Below are 24,345 nucleotides of genomic sequence, written 5' to 3'. Positions count from 1 at the left end.
TCAACACTTATCTGGACATTCCCAAGTTCAAGATGTTGACGTTACAGCAACTGTTACCTCTGCTGGGCAAGGATCACTGGATGGTAACTTTGGATCTCAAGGAAGCTTACCTTCATGTGCCCATAAGGCTAAGTTGCAGAAAGTATCTGCGGTTTCGAACTGGAGATTTTCATTATCAGTTCTCTGCATTGCCCTTTGGCTTATCTACTGCGCCCAGAGTATTCACAAAGGTTCTGGCTCCAGTGATAGCTTACTTCAGGCTTCAAGGCATTCAAATTTATCCTTACTTGGACGACTGCCTGATTCTGGCTCAAGAAAAGGAACACCTTCTACAGCATCTGGAATATGTCATAGCAGTGCTAAGATGCCTAGGGTATTCTGTGAACGAAATAAAGTCCAGTCTAGTACCCTCTCAAGACATGTGCTTTCTGGGTGTGAGACTGAATACAGCAGCCCAGATGGCCTTTTAACCCCGGACAAACAAAAGAGTCTGTCACTTTACTTCCATCAACTATCTCATCAGTCCGTGCTGACTGCAAGGACAGTCCTTCAAGCATTAGGGTTCATGGCATCTTGTATTCTGGTGCTTCCCAATGCCAAACTGCATATGAGGAAGCTGCAATGGTATCTCAAAATGTATGGACACAGCACTGCCAAGATTTGGACACTGTCATTCAAATAATACCTTGCCTTCAAAAGGAATTCTTGTGGTGGGCTCAGGAATGTCACCTAAACAAGGGACTCTCTGTGACTCTGCCAGAGGCGAGTCAGATTTTAACGACAGATGCCTCGGACACTGCTTGGGGAGCTTATCTAAATGGAAAGTGGATACAAGACAAGTGGCCTGCCAGACTACAGCATCTACATATCAACATGAAGGAGATGTTAGCAGTCCAGTTTGCATTGATGGCGTTCAAGGAGTTACTTCTTCCAGGGCAGGTGTTCATTCTGACAGACAACACAACTGTCATGTGGTACATCAACAAGCAAGGGGAACACATTCTTATCCTCTATGCAGGCAAGCAATGATTTTATGGGAGACTGCGTTAAGCCTGCAACTGACTCTTCAGGCAAGGTTTCTGCCAGGAGCACAGAACTCCCTAGCAGATGTATTAAGCAGACAAATCATGGATCCCCACAGTGGAAACTGGATCTTCATGTATTTCAGAAATTGACAGTGTCATGGGGAACTCCAGACATAGATCTGTTCGCTTCTCCACTAAACCACCAGCTGCCAAAGTATTGCACAAAGGGGTTTCATCACACAGCTTGGAAAGTGGATGCTCTGTCTTTCAGTTGGAAAACCTTCATGTCTATGCCTTTCCACCTCTACCTCTTCTTCCAAAGGTATTACTAAAGGTCAGACAGGACAGGCCAAGGATGATTTTGATAGCTCCAGATTGGCCTCGCAACACTGGTACCCACTTCTAAGGAGTCTTGTAAAGAAGCCTCCATGGCCTTTACCTCTGATTCCTCATCTGTTATCTCAGAAGGACGGTCATCTGCTCAATGTCAAGCTTCCATCTCTTCATCTCACAGCTTGGCATATTCTGTGTTGAAGCATGGTAGGTCTCAGCTTCCTCAACAAGTTTTAAATGTGATTATGGAAGCTAGAAGGCCTAGTACTAGGAGAGTGTACGCAGAAAAATGGAAGAGATTTTTATTTTGGAGTACAGCAAAGAATTTGGAGATTTCAGAGCCTAATTTGAGTGTGGCTCTTCAATATCTTACTGAATTATTGGACAAAGGTTTGTCTTTCTCTTCCATAAAGATTCATGCTGCAGCAATTTCAGCTCACTATGATTGTGACCCACCTTTGTTTTCGCATCCTTTGTTCAAGCAGTTTCTTAGAGGGGCAAAGAATATAAGACCCCCACGTGAGCTCCTACTCCTGCTTGGGATCTCAATTTTGTGTTGGAAAACTTACTCTACAACCTTTTGAGCCTGCAGCTACTGCTGAATTGAAATATTTGTCATGGAAGACTGCTTTTCTGTTGGCTATTACTTCTGCAAGAAGGGTGTCTGAGTTGCAGGCGCTTATGGCAGTAGACCTCTTGTTGATTTTCCATAAGGACAGGGTATCATTACGTACTAATCCTTCCTTTATGCCTAAGGTAGTTTCTAGTGTGGCTTTAAACCAAACTATTCATTTGCCTACGTTTTTGCAGATCCTCAAAATAAAGGGGAAAAGATTTTGCACACTTTAGATGTACACAGGCAATTATGCTATTATTTGAGCAGGACTAAAGATTTTAGGCAGTCTCAGCAGTTACTTGTTTCTTTTGCTTTAAGTTCACAGGGCAAGCCTGTGTCAAAACAAACTATTTCTAGGTGGATTGGCTTTTGCATTGCATTTTGTTATTCCCATCATGGCAAAGAGGTTCCAGCTGGGATTAGGCCTCATTCCACTAGGGCTACTGCCACTTCAACAGCATTTCTAAGGGGTGGCAACTAAGGATATTCTGGAGGCAGCTACTTGGAGTTCAGTGCATACTTTCTCTAGGCATTATCACCTGCCTATATACTCTAAGACTAGAGCTGGTTTTGCCACAGCTGTTTTACAAGGCATGTTGTCAGCTCCTGCTACTTTATAATTTGCCAGCCTCCCTTACCTCTGCTTTGGGATTCTACCCAATTGTCAGGACTGCAGCAAGGGAAGACGAAGAACATAGTACAGTTTTGTACCTACCATAAATGTAGATGTTCGAGGATTCCCTTGCTGCAGTCCAATTTACCCTCCCTCCTTCCCTCTGTGTTTCAGGGTGGTTGTGTAGGTGAGTTTACATGCTTATATTTTTGTATATATTACTGTATATATTGTACATGTTTTTGGTGCAGGTTGTTTTGGGACTTGTCTTTTGGGTCTTCTGACATCTGGGGCAAGAAAAGACTGAGGAAATGACGCCGGTCATGCGCATTAGTACCCTGACGCATTGACGTCAGTCTAATGCCATGACCGACGTCAGCCTTATACTCTGGTATTCGGGCCGACTGGGACGCGGACTATACCCAATTGTCAGGACTGCAGCAAGGGAATCCTCGAACATCTACATTTATGGTAGGTACAAAACTGTACTTTCTCCCACCAGTTGTTTCAGCTCTGGCATAGAGCCTAGTAATACCCATGCTTAGATATAATATTTTTAATATCATTAGTCCTTCTATTAAACCAAGTTATATAGAGTAAGGGACCTTGTTCCCTTACATGATCCCTAAGGGGGACCTGTTTCTTTCTCAGATATGGTCTTGCACTACCCTGCCTATCATTAACCACATCAGTTTTTAGACTGTCAAGTGTAGCTGCATCATAGCCTCTGTCTTTAACTTCATTTACCATTTGGTCCATCTGAGTTGTACATTTTATATTGTCTTTATTCAAGCGACTTGCCGTAAGTAGCTGCCTTTTAGTAGTGCTCCTAAATATATGTGGTGCATGCATGCTTGTTCTATGGGTGTACCTATCATGCATACTTGTTCTATGGGTGTACCTATCTAGTTGTACATCCTTCTGAAAAATATAATTTTCCATGCCATTACTAGTTTTCTCTGGCTTAACATCTAAGAAATGCATTGTGGTCGGTGAATATTCCAATGTAAACTTCAAGAAATCAGTGGATGTGTTCATTATTTTTACAAATGGTATTAGTTCCTCAGAGTTCCCCTTCCAAACCAAAAAGACGTCCTCCAGAAAATTCTTGTAAAATGCAAGGTTGTGGACAAGTTTCAAGGGATCTTTGGACATAAATTGTTTCTCCCCAAATCCTACTACAATATTAGAGTAGGTGTTGGCCATTGCGGTGCCCATGGCCACACCTGACTTCTGATGGTAAACATTTTCACAAAAAATGAACACTTTGTTATTAGAGCAGTATCAGTCAACTCATATATAGTGTTTACTTCTGTAGCTGGCATATTGCTATGTTGACATAAAAACGCACGCATTGTTTCTAGTCCATAGTCATTCAGTAAAACAGTAAAAAGGCTCTTAATATTTAAAGTGACAACCATAAAGTCTGTTGTTTCATTAGACTCATACCATTCATATAGGCACATAAGGAAGTCACCTGTGTCTCTAATATGACTTCCAGTATTCACTAATAACTTAACAAGTACAGATTGCAAGTATGCAGGTATGGGTTCAGTGACCTCCAGACAGTGTAGGTCTCATAGGTGGTTTGTGCCTATTTCTATGTAACATAGGTAGGCCATATAGCACTGGTATAACTGGAGAAGGAGAATTAAAAAAGTTAAACAACTCAATACTTATGTCATTGTTAATCTGTAATTCATAAATAAGCATATTAACTTTGCTAATATATTTAGCAGTCGCAGTACTGGTAATTTTGGTAAAAACAAATTCATCATTTAGAAATTCAGCAATAAGTGCCTCATAGTCTTTCCTATCACATATCACTATTGCTCCTCCTTTGTCTGCTTCCATTATAACAATACTGTTGTCATACTGCAGTTTCAGGACAGCTTCTTACTCAGCACATGTTACATTAAACAAATTTGTAGCTACGTTCGTAGCATAAAGTTCACAAATTTCTTGTTCACAAACATTGTTAAATGCAGTAACTATTGGATAGTTTACAGGTATAAAAGTGCTTGGTTTTTACATACCTGACCAGAATGATGTACACTGTCCTTAAATGTATACGTCATGCTTAAGTTTCTTATAAATAACTTGTCTGTTAATACTTCAACAACTGTGTCATTCATAGATGGAATGAATTTTAGCCCTTTTCGTAACAATGAAATGTCATCTTTAGCTAAGTTTAAACTAGACATGTTTACCACAGTCTTAGTTAAGTTCTCTTGTATTTGGATTGACTCTGTCTGCGGTCCCTTGCTTCCCCATCTTCCTTGCCTTTGTCCTTCTTCTATTCTCCTGCCCTTGGAAGGATCGCGTGGATGCACTTCTATCACTTCAAATTCTAACGAATCAGAAATTGTTGAAAACCCTCAGCTTGTTGGAGGGTGACATTGTTCGTTAATACATCAGTAGTGTGTGGGTTCTGCAGTGGGGGGGAGCGGAGTTGCAGAAACTGTGTTAGCATGAATGGAAGTAACTCCACTAATGTCCGACTGTTGTTCCTGTTCACTCATATTATTTGGACTAGTATGTTCATCAGAGGTAGTTATGTCTAGTGCATATATGGAGCCTTTAACTGACTGGATTATTGAGTGTAACACTGGAGTTTTCTTATTGTTAATATTTTCCTTAGGACAGGAAAAAATGTTTCCAGATTTAAAATCATTTAAATCTCTCTGCAATTTATGCTTCTTAGTAGCCACCAAATGAGTTTCATACTTAACAAGGCTTGTCAGGCATCTGGCTATAAACATGCACATTTTCAGAAAAGCAGGCATTGAAGTAATATCATTTTCTAGTTTTACTATCTCTTCCTGAAGATCAGCTTCAATTTTAGAGAAGATTTGGTTCATTAATAACATATAGCCAGCACTTATTTTAAGATTTAACTCCTGCCATTTGTTTAGTAATTCAGGATACATATTGCCAAAAGATGGCATTTTAAGTATCTTAGGCCTTGACGGACCAAACCCAGTTCTAAGTATGCAGTAAAGCTGAATCTTTGTCACTGCAGTTTCTTAAAGGCTTGGGCCTTTCTCTCCAGCTGTCCAACCTGATTAGTAAAAGTATCATTAAGTGCTGTTATATTTTCCAAAGAAGCAATACTTACAGTTTTTAAATGTCCAACTAGTGGATTGTTGCATATTGTTAATAATTGATGTAGGAAGTGACTGGAACTAGCCATGTTCCTGTTAGCATTCATTGCAGATAAATGCTGTCATATCCTGAAATGCAAACTGCCAAGTGCCCAAGGCTGAAAAAAAAAACAAAACAAAAAAAAGACAAGGAAAAACAGCTAGGACCAGCTCTAAGGTTAACTGTCACTCTAGACACAGAATACTCACAAAGAAGAAAGTAAAGTGCGGCTTGGTATGTAAGACACTGAGGAAGGGCATTGGCCTGAAAGCTTTGTGTATTCTAATAAGTAAGATTTCTACTTGGTATTATCTACCCAGTGTTTCTGATCAATGGACTTTACTTTGTTCTTTGTGAGTCTTATTGTTGCCTTGGCGGGAGACAGATATAAAGAAATTTAGACCCAGGGCTAACTGTATTCTGTGGTACTTGATGCAGAAAGCTGCATCTGGAAATAGTGTGTGTATCTATTTTTGTTCCAAGTGAACATCCCTCTGCAGTGTCAGTGGTGAAAATTCTAGCTCCTTGATCACTATCCCAGAGAGGGGTTGTCACATACTGCAATATAGCAGATCAAGGGGTAGCAATGCAACAGAAGTGGGAAAATATAACTCACAAATATACTTGCCTTAGGGGAAAAAACACTCATAAAACACAGATTCAGGAACAGAAGATTGTGCCTATTTTGCATTGTGATGCACTGTAAGTATGAGATATCAGGAGTTATAAAAATACATTTGAGCATGTACAGGACATTTGTCTAACATTCAGATTAAAAACTTACTTCTTCCTGCTGCAGATATTAATAAATAGAAAATGCACATCTCTTACAAGTTGTTTGAAGTGTCCGTTACAGCTTCTGGTTTACTGTGTGCTTTGACACCTCTTCAAGCATGTGTGTGTGTGTGTGTGTGTGTGTGTGTGTGTGTGTGTGTGTGTGTGTGTGTGTGTGTGTGTCAGTCTGTTAGTACTTGAAGGACTTCCGATTGACAGTTACAGAGAAACCCGATGTTGAGCTATTTTATTTTGTTAAAGATTTAAATCGACTGAAAAGGTTCGAGTAGCTTTAAGAACAATAGAAATTAAGTTAATTCTGGCAATTTATGAAAAGCAGCCAGGTCCCATAAGCTGTGTAAGATAACTAGGACACACTCAAGTGCCATTCTGTTTATGTGGAAGTTAATAACAGGTCATGTCCTTATGCCTAGCATGACTGTTATGTAGGTGACTTGAAATATATTCTGTGAACCAGGGAACAAAGCAGTAAAACAAGGTGATGTTAGTATTTCAGGCTGTCTGATAGCCAGTTCATGGTAAAACATAATAAAATATAATAAGAAACACAAGAGTAATGTTGATGCATTACTGTAACTCAGAGTACAAAGATACAAAAGAAAAAAAATGTTTTTGAATTTCCAGTGTGATGTTTTCTTTAAAAATTTTCTTTACATTTTTTAAGGAAGGAGTCCCATAGCCCTCAGCCATTTCAAATTCCTTGGAATTTCCTGGTTTTGAGGCTAAAATAATGGGCTGCCACAAATTCCCGAGTGACCCCTTTAAATCACAATTTTTTTTTTTTTTTTGCATCAACATGCACTTGCAGGTTCATAGATAAGTACTTCACTTCCACAATAATAATAATAACGTACAAAACTTTAATGTCTGACATTATTAACTAAATATAATCCTTAGTTATTTATTGCAAAAAATATATGTGACGGTAAAAATGTAGCAAAAGATAGAGTTGAGAGGTAGGATGCCGGCACGCTACCCAGTATTTTACCTTGCTACTCAAGTACTCCAGTCATTGAACATGAGAATCCACTCCTTAATTTGCATCAAGGATTGCCTGAAACATAGCTCCAATATACTCCATTCACGGATATAGTACAGTCCATGTTTTCTCTTTGAATCTGATCGTGTGTTCTTCTTTCCTTCCTTCTTCCTTGTACCTGTCCCAGTTTGAATAAGCCTTGCTCAGTTCTCATTGCCAGTTGCAGGTGATGATCATTACAGGGACTGATGGTACTTGTTCTGATGTTGCCATTTCGGAGAATACTCAGTTTGGTAATAGTTTCCATAATGTTTTTCTGCTCTTGTATGTTCTATTTTTGTTTTTTTTTTTTGCTTGTCTGCTCTATTGTATGGAGATTTTCTCCCTGGGCCTCCACTGAAAATGTACTTTTTGTCCAGTCATTCTATCTTGGTAAAAAAAGATAGTGATTAAAATAAATGAATAAGTATTTTTTCCCATTCTGTTGCTTGTTCTTACGTCTTATAAACTTTAAAACACACAATATCTGGTAACATGGTGGGACCTTTGGTCATTGTCCCACTGTACTCATCCTTCATTAGACCCATTATAGAATACAACGCCCCATTTGGTATGTACCTCTCAAGACATCTGCAACAACTGGAAAGGCCGCAGTAATACCTCACTAAAAGAATCACAGGCCTAAAGCAGATGCCCTATGCTGACCACCTTAAAAAACTCCAGCTATACTCTGTCGCATATCGTCTACTCAGAGGCAATCTCTGCTTAACATACAAGGCCATGTCAAATCCAGAGCTGTTGGACATGCTACACTTAAAGAAATCCCAATCCCTCAGAGCCACATGCTCCAGGGATCTAAACCTTGTCATCACAATAAATAAAACATGCTGGAGGGATAGGTTCCTGACCCAGAGACTCCCTTGACTCTGGAACAGACTGCCCATACATGTCAAGCAGAGCGCTTCTTTGGCCCTCTTCAAAAGGAACCTTGACAATTGGATGGGAGAAAGGAAATTCACCCTGGGGATCATGTCAGTCACCCTGCTAGACAGGGATCCAGGGAAGTAAATAGTGTGGGAACAAATAGCCAGGGAATTGTTATGGCTAGGCTTGTATAGGCCCTAGGGCCGATAGCCTAGTACCAACCTGTGAACCTATGACCTAGTGTGGTGGTACTGAAGGAATAATTTGAATTCACAGAATTTAAACATTTTTAAGACTGAAGTCATTTGGGAAGTTGGGAATTAAACATGCCTTTTCACTTGAGGACAATGTGGAAGTGCCTAGAACTGTATGCTGGTGATAGAAAGTTGCTGGTAGCACTTATTGTACCAGGATTACGAGAAAAGGGACGAGTGATATTTTTTGCTGAACTGGAGGATAAAGCGGACTGTGAGCCGGGTGTTCCAACATTGTAGTCTGCTCCAAGGTCAGCTAGATCTACTGCAGTCTACAGACTTTTGTCCGGAGGCATACATGAGTAATACCACAAGGCAACAACACTCGAAACCTTACCTTCCTTGAATTTTATTTTATGCTTATTTGTTAGTTAGTTAAGTTAATTATTTATTTTCTTATTTATATTATATATATATTTTTTTTATTTTGTCCCTGGCCTACTGCTTTGGGATCCACATGTGTTTTCAGACTGTTGTATGATACCATCACACTCTCATATATTCCGTATGGAATGGTTATTTTTCGTTGTTATTACCCTTATTTACTTATAGCTTTTGTAAATTACTACGTATATATACCATGACCGTTAGTACATTGTTACATATTTTGCTATGTATAGTTCTCTGGTTTGTTTAAGCACCAAGCATTTAGTTAAGTTGTATATTTCTCTTTTTAATTCCTTAAGTTAATTAATGTTTTGATCTCCCCAATGCATACGTTGTTTCGGAAATGTAAGTCTGTAGTTAGTGGGCAGATCTGGGCATTAGCAAAACCACTGCCATGATTTATCTTTATTTGATATAACTGCCCCCAAACCATGATTAATAATATTTAATTAATGCTTAGATATCTGATCCTTAGTTATGTTCCTCATAGTAGTGATATTATGAATAATGAAAATCCTAATTACGACAAGTCTAATTAGGAGTGTGTGATAAAGACTGGCATTAAGCACTTTTGTTTAGCCATGTCACATTGCTAATTACAAATTTTCTTGTGTGCCATACATGTGTATTATAATTTTTGCAGATTTTATAAGTGTTTACATTCTTTTATATTATTATATTTTGATATGCTGGGTTGACCTTCCATTATTTATCGAAAACCCTCAAGGAGTGATTTTAAAGCTTTAACTTTTTGGTTGTGGGGACATATCTCACTTCTGAGTCTAGTTTTTGTTGAGAATTGGTAGTGAGTAGCAGGACGCAGGACTCATTCTTAGAGAATGAGTGATGAACATAGGCTGACTTGGAACTACTATGATCAATCACTCAGGTCTACTGAGTAACCAGTACTTTAACTTAAATCAAAAGATGATTTCCAACCATTGGCAAAATCCACAGCTACCACAACCAATGGTTAACATAGAACTGCTATGATAGCCAATGGCTCTTGATGCTGATTATCCATGCCCGTTACACCTCTATTGACTAAGTCCTTTTACTAATGTTAAATAAGGTATATATTATGCTTGTCATTGTTTGATACTTTAGCTAACAGTGCTCATCTGCCTATCACCTTTGCTCTAACATTTGGACTGATTTAATAAAGGTTATTTTTAAATATTATTAGCAAAAAACGTTATCCATTTCTGGGTGCTGCTGATTTCTATATTTCTAGTTTCAGATCGTGCGATTTACTACCTCTACTTCTACTATGATTCGTCTAACCACTAGAAGGGACTCCCACAGTTAAAACTGCTGATTTTCATCTATGTTTCTTATTTGCTCTAAGTGATTGATCAAATTGCCTGTTTTGTCTCTCTTCTGAGTATATTTAGCTTGGGCTGTGCTAGTACATATAACAAAGAAGCTGGCTTACTTTTTGGTTATATTTCCCTCACTTTTAGTTTAATGAGCCTAAATAGATGGATCCTAGAGGTCCCCTGAGTTGGCTAAGAGGTTAAAACATTGATGCACCTTTGCTGCTGCGCTAAGTAAACTTGGGTGTTGCACTGTTTTGAGCCATGTTTTTTAAGCTGCACGGAGGTGGTAAGTAAAGATCGGTCTATTTTTTCCTCATTTGCAGAAAACTGCATAGCATGATTTATGAGAGGCTTGTACAGTTCGTTATAGGTTGAGGACTCAATGACTATGAATATTACACATCATCATGTCAGAAATTAGACATTCATAACTTACTATGTACTTTTGTGTAGAAAATGCATGTTGATGGCATCCCACTATTCCATTGGAGTGGGAAGAGTTACATAATTATGCATTTAAATTTTTATAAATCAGCATCCCGATTTTCGTTTAGTTGTACCTAGTTTTCATGGGCCTTTGTCCAGATGTTTAATGTTTCCAGGTTAAAAGGTATGAGCAGTCCTGGCTTTGTATTAGTGCAGTAGTTTGCAGGCTGTTCTGTAAGATGTGGACGGGGACTTAATGATTGACAGATGAAAGGAACATGTCATCATATGTGGAACATGCATGATTGATAGCCATGCAGATGCGGCATGAATATTCATTGTCAGTTCGTACTTTGCCCTTTCCCTCAATGTAGTACAATCTTTGAGTTGGTATATTTAATTTGTGGGGGATGTTGGGGGTGCAGGGGGGCTTGCCCCCTACAAAAGTGAAGGAAAAGAATAATATTTGCAGGTATAGTGCTGTTATTTTTTCCTTCAGCTTTGCAGGGGGCAAGCCCCCCTACAACCACCATGTGGGGGCTGCTCTCCCCACACCCCCTCCCTGCAAATTTAATGTACCTACTCCAAGATCACACTGCATTGAGGAAAAGAGTAAACTACGAATAGACAATGAATATTTATGCCACCATCAGTATGAATATTACTAAAGTTTACTAAGAAATCACTGATTGTTGGATGGTGGGTGGGGTTTACGCAGGACTTGCTACTGCGAGGTACTACACTAATACAAAGCCGCAGTCCTCATATCTTTTTTCTTTGTCTCACAACATTATCATGTATGAGGTTACATTATGCATTGCAACTCAAACCCAATAACCAAATAAAAATCACCAAATGTAATGGGGGCTGTGCCTTATCCTCTCTAAAAATATATTAGCTTCATGGTCACCATAACTTACATCAGATGACATACAGTTTAACTAGGGAAACTTAATTTCTGGGCTATTTGGTCTAGGGTACTATGTGCAATATAGTCTGTTTTCACTTACTTTAAGTCATGTAACCATGGCGGCCCTTCTTTTTTACTTGAGGAACTCCATTTCCTGCCTTCCTGTTGTTGTTTGTGTCTGTTTAAGAGTATTGTATAGCAGTATGAGAAAAACACTGTATAAATACAACCCACTTTAGATAGCATTAATTTTAAGGTGTGGTGTGACCTCACACTCATTATATATTTAACTATAATTACCACTGTTAAACACTGAATACAGTTTATAAACCATTGGTGACAAAAATATAGTGACACAGAAAAGTCTTCTGTGACATTTTTGTTTAACCTTTCATGCCAGAAGCATGTCGTAAATATAGACTCTATAGATGACACCTAGTAAGTACTGGTGGGTGGTAAGCTTGATTCTGGGGCAAATGTAAGAAATAAAATCGAAGAGAAGTGTCTGAAAATAACATAAACATTATGTGCATTTATATAAAAAGCAAGTAACTGTCATGAGAGATGGGAGGTGTATGTTTATTTTTATTTATTTATTTTATTTTACAGTTTGTTTACCAGGATAGTCCATTGGGCCAAAGGAGCCTGTTTTCAGTGGAGTGCTGGGGAGAAAATCTGCAACAAGGTTAAACAAGTGATAAAGTAACTAGACAAAACACACTGACAAAATGTTACAAAGTGTATACAATTTGTAGTATACAATGAAATTACAGATGTACTAACAAAAGAAATAATAGTATAAAATCCTTTTACGGGGCAATCAAAGGTACTATCCCTCTCTCTCTCTCTGTATATATATATATATATATATATATATATATATATATATATATATATTTACATAGTCTACACAAGTGAACTTCCCAAATCAGATTACAAAAGAAAAAGAAACAGAGAAGAGGGAAATTAACAACTAATAGGTAGAGTGAAGCTATAGATGTAGGTGGAAAATTAGGTAGGAAACTAGACAGTGGGGATCAACGTTGTGAAAATTGAAAAGAGAGGTAGGTAGGGTGTGGAGAAGTAGAGGAGAGGGATCAAAGTTATGAGAAATTAGAGAAGAGAGAGAGGTAGGATATGATTAAGTAGAGGAGAGTCAGGAGGTGTGGGAGCAGGAGCATTCCTAGAGGGATGAGAGGTGGGAATGGAGCAAGGTTTTGAAGGTGGAGTGATTGTTGGTTGTACAAATTTGTGGAGGAAGGGAGTTCTAGAGTCGGGATAGAGAGAAGGACAAAAGGAATTTGCCTGGAGTTTGAGCAGGTTTGTGCACTTTGAGCAGGTTTTGATTGTTTGACCTGAGTAGTCTATCAGGTTGATGCCATTGGAGGGAGGAGTCTATGGAAGGGCAGAAAAAGGGGTTAAAGATGAGTTTATGTGCATAAGAAAGTTGGATGAAGGAGAGATGATGGGGTAATTCAAGCCAATTTAGTTTACGAAGGGCATTAACAGTGGTGAGTGGAAGAATTGGCACCATTGGCAAACTTTGAGATTTTGTTATAGCAGGAAGCTAGTTTTTACACTGGATTGGAGATTAGTAAGGAGAGGGCACCACACAAGAGGGAGGGTATGAGGTAGGTGGTAGAAAGGACATGTTTGGTTGAGAGATTAAGGAAGAGGTTGTGATGGTAGAGTAAGCCTAGTTTTTGGAGGGTTTTCTTTATATTTGTTTGTAAGATACAACCAAACCCCCTAATACTGGGTGATTTTAACTACCCTGCCATTAACTGGGAAAACTACTCATGTACCAACACCTTTGCCCAGCGGTTCTTGGAATTCATAAATTCCAACGCCCTGGATCAACTAATCCATAGTCCCAGGAGGGGCTCCAGTATCCTAGACCTGGTCATTACCAACATGGGAAATCGGTTCTCCACACCTATGGTCACCCCCTCATTAGTCAGGTCTTGACCATAAGCTAATCACCCTTAACATCCACATCCCACCCCCACCCCCCAGTAAGGAAACCTCCATAAAAAACTTCTCCAAAGCCAACTTCATGCTACTCAAGTCAGAAGTGACAAACTTCATGACACCCATGCAGATGGGAACTGAAAGTTCAACTGCTGAATCCTACACTAAGGCACTGTATGAGCACATCCACTCATGCATGAATCGTGCCATCCCAAATAGAACCAAGATGCTCTCATCCAAAAAAAGAAGCCAATCTGGTGGTCCCCTGCCATAAGCAAGCTTTACAACAAAAGGAAGAAACTGTTGCAGAAAAGAGGAAAATCCCAGGATGCAAAAAACTCCCTTGCCAGCCTCAATAAGAAACTGAGATCCCTCATAAAATCCTCCAAAGCTAGTTACGAAAATAAAATTGCCAAAGATTCCAAAGACAACCACAAGACATTCTATAACCATGTCAAGAATCTAAATGGCAATGCTCAAATCTGCTCTGAACTACAACAGAATGGCATTAGATATACTGATCCCAAGGATATTGCCAGTATCCTGGCAGATTAATTCAATGCCAACTTCACCCCCATCTCACCCCCTAAATGGTCCATCTCAGTACCGGAAGATTGCCAAATTCCGGTAATAACGGCCACACAGGTAAAAATCACACTCTCCAAAGCTAAGAATACAGCATTCATGGGACCAGATGACAACCCGGGCTGTGTACTACATGAACTGCAATATCAACTGGCACCTCACCTAAGTGTCATGTTTAATCATAGCCTCACCTCAGGTTTCATGCCCACTGAGTGGCGCAGAACTACAGTTATCCCACTCCACAAGGGGGGATCCACCTTGGATCCCGGAAATTACCGTCCCATCACTCTGACAAGCCTTATCTGCAAGGCCATGGAGCGTATTATCATGGAACTTATAAACAAAGACATTGGCAACCTTCAAACACTGGACCCCACCCAGTTTGGGTTCGTGAAGGGCCGATCTTGTCTCCTGATTGACTTCTTTGAATCAGTCTCCAGAGCCATGGACAAGGGTAAGGTGGTCCACACAGCCTATCTAGACGTTGCCAAGGCCTTTGACACCATCCCCCACTCTGGAATCATAGATAAATTTACTAAGATGGGCATTAATCCCTACGTCACCCAATGGGTTGCTAACAGCTTTACTGATAGAACCCACACTGTAAAAGTAGCCGACTCCAAATCCATCTCCAGACAAGTGACAAGTGGAGTACCTCAGGGTTCAGTCCTGGGACCGCTCTGCATCTACTTCTCTGAAGTACAGGCCAACACTAAGGGACTCTGACTAACAAAGTTTGCAGATGACTGCAAACTGGGAGCCATTATTGAATCCCCAAATGATGTGGATACTCTACAAAACGGCCTTACAGAAACAGATGCTTGGTGCCAGAGCCATGGGCTCAAGCTCAATGCCAAGAAATGTATAGTTATCCCCTTTGGGAAAAAACATGTATCCGTGAATTACCATATAGGTTGGCAGTACACTAAACACCGAAAGTGTGATAAGAGACTTAGGGAAACATGTGGACAGTGGTCTCACCTTCGATAACCACATCGCCACAACAGTCAGGAAATCCTTCTGTGTGGCACACCTCATCACTAAGGGCTTTTCATCCAGGAAAAAGGAGGTCATTGTCCCACTGTACTCATCCCTCATTAGACCCATTATAGAATACAATGCCCCGTTTGGTATGTACCTCTCAAGACATCTGCAACAACTGGAAAGGCCGCAGAAATACCTCACTAAAAGAATCACAGGCCTAAAGCAGATGCCCTACGCTGACCACCTTAAAAAACTCCAGCTATACTCTGTCGCATATCGTCTACTCAAAGGCAATCTCTGTTTAACATACAAGGCCATGTCAAACCCAGAGCTGTTGGACATGCTACACTTAAAGAAATCCCAGTCCCTCAGAGCCACACGCTCCAGGGATCTAAACCTTGTCATCAAAATAAACAAAACATGCTGGAGGGATAGGTTCTTGACCCAGAGACTCCCCAGACTCTGGAATAGATTGCCCATACATGTCAAGCAGAGTGCCTCTTTGGCCCTCTTCAAAAGGAACCTTGACGATTGGATGGGATGAAGGAAATTCACCCCAGGGATCACGTCAGTCGCCCTGCTAGACAGGGGCCAAGGGAAGTAAATAGTGTGGGAAGAAATAGCCAGGGAATTGTTATGGCTAGGCTTGTATAGGCCCTAGGGCTGATAGCCTAGTACCAACCTATGAAGATGCATGTCAAATTTAAGCTATTCGTCAGTAGTGATACCTAGTAGCTCTGTATGGGATACGATTTCTGTAGGGGTCCGGCTTTGGCTAGTTATAGAGAAAGAGTTCTTGTCAATTTTAGTGTACTTTGAGGGGGTGGATATCATAATTTTGGATTTGGAAGCATTTAATGCTAGATTGTTTACCATCCAGTTCTCTGTTGATAGGAAGGCTTCTTGGGTTAGTTTCTGTAGTATGGGGAGGGTTTCAGCAGAGAAGATTATCATAGAATCATCTGCATATTGGACGAGCTTGGCATTAGGAATACACTGGTGGAAGTCATTTATAAATATATTAAATAGTAGAAGGCCTAATATGGAACCATGTGGTACTCCTGTGAGGGTGTTAAGGAAAGCGGAAGTACAGTTTTTCCACTTGACTGATTTCTGCCTATTGGAGAGGTAACTGGAGAACCAATTGATAGAGGAGGTGGATGTGTTAAGATGAGAGAGTTTAGACAAGAGGTGGCAGTGTGAAATTGTATCGAAGGCCTTGGATAAATTGAGTAGGAGTGTAGATACAATACTACTGGAGTCAAGTGCAGAATTGACAGTTTCGAGAAAGGAGAGTAGAGTGGTGGCGGTGCTATGTACAGGCCTGAAACTGTGTTGTGTGGGGGTAAGCAGATGGTTATCAAGTAGGTAGGGTAGTAGTTGCAGATGACTACATTTTTCTAAGATTTTTGAGATAGGGGAGAGAATGGCAATTGGCCAAAATTTAGAGATTTCAGTATTGTTTCCACCTTTATAAAGGGGGATAATAAAGACTTTCTTCCAGAGTATTGGTACATAGGATTCTTGGATTGACCGGTTTATTAGGATGGAGATGGGGAAGGCTATGTCATTGGCAGTTAGCTTAAGGAAGTTAGATGGAAGGTCATCAGGGGCATTTGAACATGGCTTCAAATTATGTAGGAGTTTTTTTATGGTAGAGATAGGAACAGGTTGGAGAGTGAAAGGATGGAGTTGAGAAGTTTTGTTGCTTGAGGGGGGTGAATTAGGGGAGATGGGAGATTCTGGGCTAGGTATATTATTTGCAAAAGATGTAGTGAGTTTAGCTATAGAGTCAGTGAAAAAGGAGTTAAATTGGGTAGCTAAGGAGAGGTCAGAGATGTCAGGGTCAGGGCATGGGTTTACTTTTTTACCAGGATGGAGGAGGGTAGAGATGCTATTGCACAACTTTTTAGGGTTAGTTTTGTGGTTGTTTTGTAGTAAAAAGTAATAGGATTTTTAGTCATACGCTATATCTTGTTTGACTTTGTCTCGAAGTTGCTTATAGTCAGCTAGAGATGAAGAAGATTTGTGTTTCTGGTAGTTTTTCCATGCTTTGTCCCATAGGTGCATGAAGGTTATAGTCTCTTTGTTTAACCAGGAGCTGTATTGTATTTAATTATTTTAGTTCTAATGGGAGCAAAGCTGTTTAACAGGTTGATGAAAGTAGTATTGAAGTAAATCACTGGTTCATCCAAGGGGAGTGATTTTAGAGGAACCCAGTTAGTATGTTTTAGTGAGTCATAGAAGGATTGAGGGTTGATGTTTTTAAGAGAACCAGTGGAAATATAGTTATAAGATAGGTATAAACAGGTAGGTGAGCGATGAGCGAAGGCAGGGAGGTGATCACTGAGAGAGTCAGGTAGGGTACCCTTATCAGAGATAATATGGGGGTGAGAGACTAGTATCCAGTCCAGGGTGGTTCCAGAGGAGCTGTCTTTAGAGGATCTAGTAGGTGAGTCGATTAGCTGGGTAAAGTTATAGAGGTTTAGATTGTATGAGATATTGGGGGATTGAATGGTGGCCAAATTTATATTAATGTCACCTAGAATTATAGTTTCATTGCTAATGTTAGATGAGAACCAGGAAATGATTTCCTCGAGAATAGGTATATTGTCACCGAGTGGAATGTAAGAGAAGTACACTTCTTTTTGTGTTTATTTATATTTAAGAGGGCTAGGGTTAGATCAGCAGTACCACATTGGGGTATATGTTTAGTATAAGGAGTTACAGATAGGGAGGAAGAAAACAGTAGGGATGCCACCTTTCTTGTGGGTTCTGTCATGTCTTAAATATTATAGTTGGGAGGGGTAATTTCAGGGTCTTTCATATGAAGTTTTAACCATGTTTCGGTGATAGCTAGGATGTCGGGGTGGTTGTGGAGGAGCCAGGGGTGGAAGTTGGGTATTTTGTTACATAAACTTTGGGTGTTCAATGTTGCAAAGAGAAGTGATTTATTTGGGGGGGGTGGGGAGGTGATGAGGGTGAGTTGGAAGGGAGATTGACAGAGGGCCCAGGGTTGGGTTGAATCTTCCTTAAGATTCCAAGAGCAGGATAAGTTATTTCTTACACTTATTTCACTGAACTGCACTTCTGAAATACTTATAATTGTGCTATACAGTTGATCTACTACATTTTGCACTGTTATAAAGCTTTTTTTATTGTTTCACTGCATTTATGTACTGCTTTAACATTACTTAACTGTAAACTGCTTTTTCATACTGAGAGTTGTATTTTCTGTTTGTGAGTGCTCTATCCGAGCTTTTCTTTGCATTTTTGTCTGTTTACAGTTAAAAGCATTCTCGAGTCTGCTCCTTGATCTGTTTAAAACTTTCATTTAGTGGCTACAGCTAGGAACTGTAATTTTCCCACCCACCCTCCCTAGCGTTATGTGTCTTTATACTTGGCGGCTTTGCAGTTGCCCGCCCATACTGTATATTTGATCTGTGACACTCCTCACAGTCTAGTGTCATTAGTTCACTCAATCTAATAGAGAACATTTGTGAAGGCCAACCCACTCAGATTCTTAACGTTGAATTAACTTCTGTTCCAGCTTTCTCCATTTCCACTTTACTGGAAAAAAAATTCTAAGCTTGCTTCCCCCCTTTCCTGTGGCAGGTCAGATATGGATTTGCTGTGTCCAGGACTGTTTATGAGCTCCTAAGCCCCCCCCACTTTACTGGGGTTAAACTATTCCTGGCGCCATAAAGTCTGTTCTTCAAAATTTCCCTTGCAACTAGCCAGCTTTTTAGTTTTAGCACTCATCTGTTTCTTTGATCTCAGCACTTGTTCAGAACTCATTGTGAGCACTAAATAAGTTACAAATTACTACAGCACTCAACTTTCCTCACTTGTCTAGAGGAAAACAGTTTTTAGTACTTAATAAATAAGCACCTATTCAGGCATGTCTAAAGGTCAGCTCCCAGTGTTTTCTCCTGTCTACCTGATGTATCTGGGCATCTTGGGACAATGCAGCAATTGCCTCATGTACACAGACAACCCTCTCCTCCTACCACCCAACACTACGACCTATGAGAGATGCACTTATATAGCCAAACTGGAAGCAAAGCTCTCTTCACCAAAGGCTGGCCTAGACAGTCAAGAGGAGAAGGTAAACACTTGCACCGCACCACACTCATCACATAGTCCCTCAAAACCTACACCACCAAAACACACACACAGAAGCACAAAACACACACCTACATTCGCGGAGGCTCTCAGTACAAATCTGCCCAAACAACAGAGACCTCCAAAGCAGAAATGCAAGCAACTTCCACCCCCCAACACAACCCATATGACACATAGCCCACATACTCAGTGTGCCACTCAACTACAGCCCATAAGGCATAACAACGTATCCAACACTCTAGTCATAGGTGACTCTATAGTCAGGCACACTGATGTTCTACTCACCAGGCTAAACAAGGAAAATGTTACTGTCAGCTGCCTGTCAGGTGCCAGAATCTGCCACATAACGCACGCACTCAGGTCATTCCACAACAAGTACAAATATGACTCTGTCATTGTCCATGTTGGTGTGAATGACCTGAGAAGTACCTCCTTGGACTACATGAAAAGAGACATGGAGGAGCTCTCTGATCTTGTAGCCCAGGCCGCTATGACCCTAGCCCTGAGTAGCATCCTGCCACCACCCAGAATGACACCACAGTACAAGGACAAAATGATTGACTTTAACAATTGGCTAAGCTTCTAGTGTCATTCTAAGGGAATCCAGTATCTGTCTGCCTGGGATGACATGATTGACAGACCACGCTGCTTTACCAGAGATGACCTGCACCTGTCGCCCTTGGGGATTCCGGATACTGGCAAAGGCTCTTGCCACCCCTATAGTGCCTTTTTTAGGCAAGGTTCAAATGACAAATTCACCACCGTAACAGGTACAAGCAAGCAAAATCTGAGGGTAATGCTACTCAATGCTAGAAGTCTAAACCTCAAAATGCACTCACTCGAGGCACTCCTTAAAATGGAGAACATAGACTTCTGTGCAGTGACAGAGACCTGGTTCAAAGCTCCAGAGAGCACCCCTGCATTACCAGGCTATAATTCATACCACACCTTTCGGCCACCATACCCGGACCGAAATACTAAAGGTGGAGGCGTGTCCGTATTCATTAAGGATATCCACACCTCCAAGCTAGTGGCTCAGCATAATCCATCCGAGATTATCCAAGTTCAACTAACTGTGGGAAAAACCACAATCCAGGTTGTAGCTTGCTACAGACCTCCCACCATGCCCCATGTTTCCCACTCTTCTTTTATTGATACACTGGAAAATATTAAGGTACAACCCAACACTCTAATAATGGGTGATTTCAACTACCCTACCATTAACTGGGAAAACTACTCATGTACCAACTCTTTTGCTCAACGTTTTCTGGAAATCATTCAGTTCCAACACCTTGGATCAACTTATCCACACCCCCACCAGGAGCAGCAATATCCTAGACCTGGTCATCACCAACATGGGTGACCGGTGTTCCACACCAGATGTCAGCTCCTCGGTTGTCAGATCCGACCACAAGCTAATCACCCTAGATATCCACATCCCGCTCCCACCCCCATTAGGAAAACAGCCGTAAAAAATTTATCTAAAGCCAACTTCACGCTTCTTAAGACAGAAGTGGCAAACTTCACGACACCCATGCAGATGGACAGTAGAGGTACGACTGCTGAATCCTACACAAATGCACTTTATAAGCACTTACATGAGTGCATGGATCGTGCTATCCCTAACAGAACCAAGATGCTATCCTCCAAGAAAAGAAAGCCAATCTGGTAGTCTTCTGCCATAAACAAACTCTACAACAGAAGAAAGAAACTGTTGCAAAAAAGAGTAAAATCCCATGATTGGATGAACACCCTGGTCAGCCTCAGTAAGAAGCTGAGATCCCTCATAAAATCCTCCAAAGCTAGTTATGAAAACAAAATTGCCACTGATTCTAAAGACAACCACAAAGCATTCTATAGCTATGTCAAAAATTTCAATGGCAACACTCAGATCTGCTCTGAGTTACAGCACAATGACACTAAATATACAGAACCAACTGATATTGCCAACATCCTGGCAGATAGGTTCAGTGCTAACTTAACCCCCCCTCACGCCCTAAAGGGCCCATCTTTATACCGGAAGAATGCAAAGTTCCTGTAATCACGGCTGCACAGGTAAAAACCTCACTCTCCAAAGCCAAGAACACAGCATCCATGGGACCTGACAACATCACAGGCTGCCTTCTACATGAACTACAGAATGAAATGGCACCACACCTAAGTACCATGTTCAATCATAGCCTCACCTCAGGCTTTGAGCCCATTGAATGGTGCACAGCGACAGTTATCCCACTCCACAAGGGGGGGGGCCACAACAGACCCTGGGAACTACTGCCCCATTAGCCTGACGAGCCTCGTCTACAAGGCCATGGAACATATGATCATGGAATTCATAAACAAAGACATTGGAGATCTCCAAACTCTGGACCCCACACAGTTTGGGTTTGTAAAAGGCAGATCATTTCTCCTAAACCTGGTAGACTTCTTTGAAGTAGTCACCAAAGCCACAGATGAGGGTAAGGTGGTTCACACAGCCTATCTAGATCTCGCCAAGGCGTTCAACACCATCCCCCACTCTGGAATTATAGATAAACTCACTAAACTAGGTATAAATCCCTATGTCACAAGATGGGTTGCCAACTGGCTTACTGACAGAACCCACACTGTGAAAGTAGCAGACTCCAAATCAGACTTCAGACCAGTGACAAGTGGAGTACCACAGGGTTCAGTCTTGGGTCCTCTCCTGTTTGGTATCTACTTCTCTGAAGTACAGGCTAACACAGAAGGTATTTGGCTAACTAAATTTGCAGATGACTGCAAACTAAGAGAAATAATCAAAACTGCTAATGATTTGGACATCCTACAAAAGGGCTTCACTTAGACAGATGCCTGGTGTCAAAGCCATGGTCTCAAGCTCAATGCCAAAAAGTGCATTGTCATCCCCTTTGGTAAAAACTCTGTACCTATGAACTACCACATAGGCGGTAATCTACTTAACACCGAAAGTGTGATAAGAGACCTTGGGACACAGGTGGACCGTAGTGTCTCCTTTGATAATCACATCGCCACAGTGGTCAGGAAATCCTTCTACATGGCACACCTCATCACAAAAGATTTCTCATCCAGAAAAAAAGAGGTCATTGTTCCCCTCTACTCATTAGACCCATTATAGAGTACAATGCCCCTTTTGGTGTGTACCTCACAAGACATCTACAACAACTGGAAACGCCACAAAAATACCTCACAAAGAGGATTACTGGCCTCAAACAGATGCCTTACGCAGACGTCTCAAAAAACTCCAGCTTTACTCCATCGCATATCGCCTACTCAGAGGCAATCTCTGCCTAACATACAAACTCAATACCTGTCAAACCCAGAGCTGTTGGACATGCTCCACTTAAAGAAATCCTTATCCCTCCGAGCTACATGCTCTAGGGACCTAAACCTTGTCAGCACAATAAACAGAACATGCTGGAGGGATAGATTCCTGTCCCAGAGACTTCCCATATTCTGGAACAGACTACCTATCTATGTCAAACAGAGCTCCGCATTAGCACTCTTCAAGAAAAATCTTGATTGGATGGGTAATAGGAAATTCACCCCGGGGATCACTTCTGTGGTTCTGCTTGACAGGACCACAGGAAAATAATTTTCTTGGGTGGAAAAAGCCAGGGTACCTTTTTGGCTAGGCTTGTATAGGTCCTAGGGCCAATAGCCTATTACCTACCTATGAATGTCACCTGAGAGGAGAATAGAGATAAGTTGACAAATGTGGGAGAAAAGGAATCTGGAGAGTTTAACATTTGTTTTGGGGTCAAGGTGGTACTTAAGGTAGGGTGTGACTGGGAAGGGGACTGAGTTTTTATTATCAGTAATGAGATTAGTAGAAAAGAGAAAATTTGCTTGGTAACTGAAGAGGTATGGAGAGATAAAATTAGTAGGGGTGACTCTTGTGCATGGTGTGAAATGGTGTGATGGGGGGAGTAGTGTATGGTAGGGAGGCGAGTGATGTTGTGAAGGCAGAAGAGGAGGAAGAGGGGAAGTAGTATAAGTGTGAGACTGATAGTAAGCTTGAGTGGCATGATGATGTAGGTGTATAAGATGTAGTGAAGGTAAGAAGAATTGGTGGATATATGTAAGGTATAGTTAGTGTATAAAGGTAGGACAAGTGAGAAGAGTAGTATGTGGGAAGGGGCTGGAGAGGTGTGGGTGGGAGTTGTTTGTATAGAGTGGGAAATAGGAAGACGGAAATGAAGGAGTGGGTGGGGCGAAGTGATAGTAGGAGGGGAAATATGATTGGGTGGTATAGAGTGTGAGTAGTTGTGGGGCTATAAGGGTAGAGGTGCTGGGGGTGGGTGAGATTTGGATGTTACACTGAGTGACCAAAGATCACATTCCAGTTTTATTTACTGTGCAGCACTAGAATGTGCCATTGTTATCGGGTGAGAAAACAGTAGCTGGGTATTCAGATTCAAATAAGCCGTTTATACTGCACAAAGCCATAGTGCAGACAGCGTTTTATTTGCTGTGCTGATGTATACTTCACTCAGAAAGGGCTGTGCATCAGTCCCATTTCTCAATGTACCCCATATATAATGAGTAGTGCACAGATTATTACACCTCTTTGTATAATGTCAGTGGCTTACTGAGTACCACAGTGTAGGAATGTGTTCTGTTAGGTTACTGGTTACTCATAGGTGTCCCGGGCTGTACCTTACATGATTACACAGCAGCAGTGCTCAGTGGGGTGTGGTGTTGGGGGCAGTATACTCATTAGAGCACCCACTGGAGTGGCACCGTGTACCTTTCCAAAAAATAAACATCACCTTGGAGTTGTAAACATAGGAAGGCTCATACATGTTGGCACTATATGCAGTTGCACATTAGATCCTCAGCAGACAAGACTTAATGCAGTATAGGTTGCACAGTGCAGAACTATCTACCACTCCTTACCTATTTTTATTACATTAGATGTTTGAGAGGCAGTTCACTGTATGGGAGTACATCAGAAAAGT

The 24,345-nt window shown here is 41.0% G+C and overlaps 1 protein-coding gene across 4 annotated transcripts in view; it reads left to right on the top strand.

Moving 5' to 3' along the window:
- The window catches only part of TEC (tec protein tyrosine kinase), a 1,312,802-nt gene that overhangs the window by 765,714 nt on the left and 522,743 nt on the right, over positions 1–24,345 (top strand). The window lies entirely within an intron of this gene.

This window comes from Protopterus annectens, chromosome 2.part0 (genome assembly GCF_019279795.1).
Source record: "Protopterus annectens isolate FY-2018-M chromosome 2.part0, PAN1.0, whole genome shotgun sequence".
In the NCBI taxonomy this organism is placed as follows: domain Eukaryota; kingdom Metazoa; phylum Chordata; order Ceratodontiformes; family Protopteridae; genus Protopterus; species Protopterus annectens.
The sequence above is the reverse complement of the archived record's forward strand: the minus strand, read 5'-3'. Positions and strand labels throughout refer to the sequence as shown.